The sequence below is a fragment of the Macaca nemestrina genome, chromosome 9 (assembly GCF_043159975.1).
Source record: "Macaca nemestrina isolate mMacNem1 chromosome 9, mMacNem.hap1, whole genome shotgun sequence".
Lineage (NCBI taxonomy): Eukaryota > Metazoa > Chordata > Mammalia > Primates > Cercopithecidae > Macaca > Macaca nemestrina.
This window is the reverse complement of record NC_092133.1, coordinates 120,331,278-120,338,211: the sequence shown is the minus strand read 5'-3', so window position 1 is coordinate 120,338,211 and position 6,934 is coordinate 120,331,278.

The following is a 6,934-nucleotide window of genomic DNA, read 5'->3' as shown; positions in this document are numbered from 1 at the left end:
GCTTTTCCTTAAATATATGGAAAACTATTAAACTGTTTTTCTACTTGTCAAACTGTCTTTCATCATACAGAGTGATTATGAAAACAAGAGGCCCTTGGAGTTTCCTGCTGCTTTTTTATTCTACCAACAAAGGAAAGTTATCCATTCTCTTTAGGTATAAACTTCCATTGCTGTAATTTTTTAAAATGTTATTTATTTCTTCTTCCTCTTCTTATAGAAAAGAGGTCTTGCTATGTTGCCCAGGCTGGTCTCAAACTCCTGGCCTCAAGTAATCCTCCTGCCTTGGCCTCCTAAAGCACTGGGATTATAGGTGTGAGCCACTGCTCCAGGTTCTCCATTGCTGTGATATTTTTAACACACTATTGCTGGCTTGAAATGACTGTGTTTTTAAAAATGTACCAAAAGCCTTACTCTGTAGCATCAGATCCAAGAGCCTATATTTCTAGTGACTTTGATTGACTTGGCCACTTTTTTTTGAATGCTTTTAGAAACCTTTCATTTCTGTTATTTTGGTCAGTGTGTCTTAGAAATCACTCAACATGGTGAGTAAATTCTGAGATAGACTCTCTCGATCTACCAGACAATGATGTTATAAAAGCATCCTGCTTGTGAACTATGGTTCTTTGGCAAATAATCCTGAACTAGCCAGGAAGCCACTGAGGGCTAAAAAGAATTGACAGTTATAGGGCGTGGTCCCTGCTAAGGTCACACTCCTTCCACCCTTTGTTGTGGGCATCCAGGGCTTGCTTCCACAACCTGTGGCCACTGAACCTAAGAAGCCAAGTAAGAGTGGTTGAAGTGTCCAAAGAACAAATAGTGGATGAGATCCACTTATCGTTGGTTCATAATGAGTGTACACCATAATCTGCAGGCAATTTGTTAATTCCCCATGAGAATTTACCATCACAGAGACCTGACATATTCCAAATTTGCATATCATTCTCCCTGTAGACAGACTTATATGGGAAACCAAATAATAATTACAAAATTGCTACATGGTTATGGAATTACAAAATGGGAAGTTAGTGACATTTGACTAAAAGAGCTGGATATGTCTATTTCATAAATGGGATTTTCTTACTAATGGGACCATAGTGTTTGAAGTCCATTAGTGAATATTCCTTCATTTCTGAGTATGTTTGGATAAGCACTGTAGCATTTACATCAATAACTTACCTTGTCCTGTGTTTCCAAACTGTCTAGCTCCTTTAATGATTGATGCATTCTTTATTTAGACATGTCTATACATTTAATAATATTATGGTGAAATTATCCCTGCCTGGGAGCCATTCTGTCTCTTTAAAATATGGTCATTCATTCATCAAATATTTATGGAGTGTCTCCTATGTGCTAGACCATGCATTCTGTATTAGGCATACAGCAGTAAGTGAGACAAACAAGTTATACAGTCTAGTGGGGGAAATAACAATTAAACAAGCTATTACAGTAATGCATGATAAGTGTAACAGAATAAAAAGAGCAAGGAGCAATGGATCACCTTGCCTCTGCTCTAGGGGGCTCAAGAGGGCTTCTGGTAGAAAGTGATGCCAAGTTCGAGACTTGAAGGATGGAGTTGGGAAAGGTAGAAAAGGTTTTTTGATAAAGGGAACTTCCTGTGTGAAGGCACAGAGGAGAGAGTGCAAGCTACCTTTAAGGCACTGAAAGAATTTTTTTTAGGGCTGTAATCGAAGATGAAGATGATAATGGCTGTGAGCTAAGCAGGACCAGATCATCAAGGATCGGATTAGATCTGTTAAGGAGACTGGATTCTATACTAAAAGCAATGGAAGAGACTCATTGGTTTTAAACCTCATAATGATTAGGTTTGCATTCAGAAATATCATGCTGGCTGTAGCACAGAGAAAGGATTTGAGAGCAGAAAGATGAGAAAATTAAAGCCAATTAGGGGGCCATGGCATGATTTCAGGCAAGAATGGGTGGTGGGTTAATAGGATTAATCAAGGTAGTGGCAGTTAGGATGGAGAAAAATGGTGTTTTGAGATATATTTATGAGGGAGAACAGCTAGAACTTGATGTCTAAATGAATGTGAAAGATGAAGGTGATGAGGAATCAAAAATGACTCTAGTTTCTGCTGAGATAGGGAATACTGGGTAAGACTGGGAGTGGGGAGGAGATGAATATAGGCCAGGATATGTTGTGCTTGAAGTGTTTGCATGGAAGACAGTTGCATACATAAATCTGCAGCCCAGGAGAAATGTCTGGGCTGGAGATAAGACTTTGCAATCATTAGCAGAAGGAAAGTATTTAAAGCCACAAAAATAGATGAGTTCACTTGTGAAAAATATGGAGAATCTGAAAAGAGACCAGCATTAAATCTCAATTGGAAAAAGAGCAGGCTAAAAGGTAAAAGGAGGTGGCTCAGATGAATGGGCAATGTGACCCCTAAATTCTGTCCTGCAGGTCTGCTTTGTAGAACCACGTTCCTATTCCAATTATATACATTTTTTATTTTAATGACTTTTGGGGTATAAGTGGTTTTTGTTTACATGGATGAGTTGTATAGTGGTGAAGTCTGAGATTTTAGTCCACCTGTCACCCGCTGTTCCAATTTTCTTAGCATAGTTGTCTATGCTAAGAAAACTTTTCGCTCAGAAAATATTCTAAGGGAGAACTAAAGAAAGGTTCATACTTTATATGGTATGTTTAGACCGAGAGAAGCAAGAATGAGAAGAAACGAAGAGAAAGAAGGAAAGATGAAAATGAATACAAGATATGTAGTCATGCTTGCTACCTCTTCATGGTGAGTGGGAAGTGGCCCAGGCCACTCACAAGTGAGCCTGCTCGGTGCTTCCCCAGCTGGGCTGCAGTGAGGCACTATGCCTTGGAGTAGTCTTTGAGCAACCGGAAAGAGGAGGGACTTGTATTTCCCTCTCTGCTGTCTTTTGTTTCCTATTAGTAAAGGTTAGCCCAGGTGTATCAGTTACGGTTTAACCAGAGAAGCAGAACCAAGAGAAAGATTTTACATGGGATTTGTCCCAGGGAATTGGTTTATGCAGTTGTGGGAGTTGGTAAAATGGTGTTCAAAAAGCTGTCTCCATGTGTAATGCTGGAGCTTCAAGCCCACTGGGCAGGCGATCTGAAAGGGAAGAGCATGGGTAAGCTGTGAGCCCTTGAGGGTGGACTGAAGCTGCAGCCATTTTTGTTCCCTCTCACTCACTCTCATGTACAGGGTGGTCTTGTGCAAACCGGAGTGCTTCCTCACAGAGCTAAACACGTACACCTGGCCCAGGAGTCAGACAAGCTGAAGGCAAACTGGGAAGATAGATCAATTTCAGGTCCACATGCTGCTTCAGGCTAATGTGGTGAATTACCCCATCAGCAACAGGGGTCAGCTGCAAAATGGTCGCTGCCTTCCTTCTGCCTTCTCAGTCTCAGAATGGCCACTGCCTTCCTTCTGCCTTCTCAATCTCAAAATGGCCACTGCCTTCCTTCTCCGTTCTAAACAGGTAAGTGTCTCCCAGTGACCCAGCCTGGGGCTTTGCTTTTAGAATCCCAATTCTCTCCTATTTTCCTCCAAGCCTCTTTCTTGGATCAATTCTTGAAAGCACAGGACCGGGTGGGAATTTAAACTCCCCATATTTCTGGGTTGCATCATCTGGGCTCTACAAGTCTGGTGCTTCAGCCAAGTCTTGAATGATGGGAGAAGTCAGAAACTGTGGGTGAGTGCCCATTGGGAGAGCCCAACACATCCAGAATAAGTGTTTGCTTCGTCCTTAGTTGTAGCAGAGTGTGCTGGGAGGCAAGGGTATTGGAGGGAATCTGAGAAGGCTGATAGAATACAGCTATCTGTTGCAATATTTCAATGCGTATAGGACCTTTAAGTCTGAGAGGAAAATGTTTTAAAACTAGACCAGAGGACTTCAAAAGGTTTATTTTTGTTGAGTAAAGAAACTTATTTCAGACACCTGCAACCTGAAACTTACAATTTTTAGATGTTGACCTCAGAACCATTATGATAGTGTTCATGCCAAGTGAAGGCAGCTTTTATGCATATACTACGTTGCTTCTGTGAGAATGAATTAAGTGGTAAATAATTATATAAACTTGTTTGTATTCATTCCATTTAATAAAGCAGCCCAGATTTAGTCATAGGCCAACTTCAAATATGGTTAGTGGTAATAACAATGCTTGGCTCAAAATTAAAGAAAAGCATGGGAATTGTCAGATTATTGAAAAACAATATTTTCCCAAAATCTCTCTTCTTCCGGGCTGCATGTGCATATCTCTGACACTATCTTTGCAGAAACACAGTAAGAACAAACGGGAGAGAGAGTTTCTGTGATTAAGGCTTTTCTAGAAAGAGGATATTCTATCAAGATCTATACAGATTTATTTCCTTTACCTGAGCAGTTCCGTGTGATTTCTATTCTGAGTTACCACCTGTGACAGGTGATGTTCATAGAAATAAAACACCCTGTGGGCTGAGGCATTAGTGAGTTCTGCTGTGGCTTTTGCCCAACCCCCAACTCCCTGCCTTTGATACCATGCACTTCTCTCTCACTTAAGAAATTTTATCAGAATGCATGTGAGCTAGAGCGAGTTATAATATAGATAATGTGAAATGATAACTTATTTAAAAATTAAATCATTGGTAAACGTCAGTACCTTAACACTGAAGTTTTTATACACATGGATATCGTGATATTAATATATCACACATGTTTATAACAAGGGGTGGTACCACTCAAAGAATTAGAACTACAAATTCTAAAGCTGGTTTTGAGTGACAATAACCTTCCATTCAGCTTATGCAATGTTCCTATGAACAAAGCTTACTGATAGGATTACTCCTTTTGATTTGAGTGAATGGTTATGGGGCTGGATAGGGATTAAAACCCCAATCACCAATATTTTTTCCTGGTTTAAAATAGTACTTTATATGATTTTAAAAGTATCAAGTAATCAGTCAATGTCATGACTTTCTTAATTCCTTGATTAACTTAGAGTGAAAACAAACTGTGTGGTACTTTTAGAAAACTTTTAGAAAGCGAGAAAGGCCATGGGCAGCATCGTGCTGTTGAGGGTTGTTTGTATCCATCCTTCAGCTCCATTTCTGTACCCACAAGAGTCCTGCAGGTATTAGACAAGGCTCTTTTGATTGCAAGTGACAGAAATCTCACCAGCTAAATTAACAACTCCCTCCAAAAAAAGGAATCTATTCGCTCTTATAACTGAGAAGTCTAGAAGGAGATTTCCTTTTCACATGGCTAAATTCAGAGACTCAAGAAATACAGGGTGTCTCCCTCTCTCAAACACACATACACAAACACTTAAAATCACAGCACCAATGTATAAAGAAAAGTTAACTTGATAGCTCTGGTGGCAGAGCCTCCGGGAGCATCTCATGACCGAGCTTGTGATATACTCAACCTTGAAGCAATCATTGAATGTTGTCAGAGGATGCGGTGTTCCAATTGACTAACTTAAGTCAGGTGGTGATTGGCAACCCTACTGTATAATAGAATATTAACTTGACCCGGAGAGATTACTGACCTTTGTCCCAGCTCCTGGGAGGAAACCCCTAAACCTTTAGAACTTCCAGAGTGACAGGAGTGTCTTTGCTATTCATGGTGGACCCCTCAGACCTAAACCTGATAGTTTATGCTAATGAGGTGACTCAGGGTTGTGGGATCGCCATTCCAGAAAGACCAACTGTGTGATTACCGAATTGGGCCTTTGGGCCACAGGATATCAGTCTGACCTCCATAGAGACAAGAAGGGGGTACTGGGAATTGAGTTCAACTATGTGGTCAATGATTAAGTCATGCTTATGTAAGAAAACTACAATAATCACTCTGGACACTAAAGTTCAGGTGAGTTTTCCAGGTTGGCAGTACTTGGAGTGTTTTATTATATTTTGATAATGGGAGTGTAAGGCATCCTTGATGATGATGAAAACTTTATATTTGGAATCCTCCCAGAACTCACCCTAAGTGCCTCTGCTTCTAATTCATATTCTTTTGCTATAGTAAAACTGTAATCATAAGTATAATGTTTGTCTGAGTTCTTTGAGTTGTCCTAGCAGATTATCAAGCCTAAGGGTGGTCATAGAAACCCCTGAATTTGTAGCCAGTTGGTCTGAAGCAAAGATGGTGGTGGGGGACCCCAAAACTCACAATTGGTGTCTGAATTGAGGCCAGGCTTGTGAGCACTGTTTCCTTAGACTTTGAAGCTGGATATTCTCATTGCAATTGGTGTGAGAAATTTTGGCTAGATGTAGCAGTCTGGAGGACTGTGCCCTTAACTGTGAGTTTACCTAAGTCTGGTACCCACTGATGGAGAAGGGCAGTTTCAGAAAGAAAAAAATGTGGGTAGGCAAAATCAACATACTGAATCGAACCAACCTAAATCAAATAACTAGCTACCTCCCTTTGTAAGAGAACCCATCACTCCCAGATGTATGGCCTATAATAATGTCTCATGACTACTAAGACTTTTCAGAAAATGCTTCCCAGAACCTGTAACTTTGGGCATTTTGTGTTTTGTACCTTCCCTGACTACTGGTTCTGAAATTAAAATTTAAGTTGCATTACTAATTACTAATAACAAATTAACGTGCTACCTTTTTCCTGATGTTTACTTTTGAACAATCTTTAATGCTTAACCCAAGTCAGAGGAGTAATCTAGAATGTAAGCTTCTGAAGGACAGGCACCTGTTTGAAAACTGCCAGGTGCCAATGTGGTTAATTTGGACAATGGGCCAAGGAATACGGCCTTTATTTACTTATTGCAACAGTAGAAGCAAGAGACCAATAAGAGAAGGTGCTGGCTTCCCCATTGTTCCATTTTTGTTTTTCTAGGAGTGGTTCACACAGGAAAATCATCTCATTGCTGAAGGGACACTGAACAAAAGGCTCCTTCTGTTTTATGGAGTGGGGTATTGGAGGAGGCAGGAAGGGCTAGGAGTGGGAA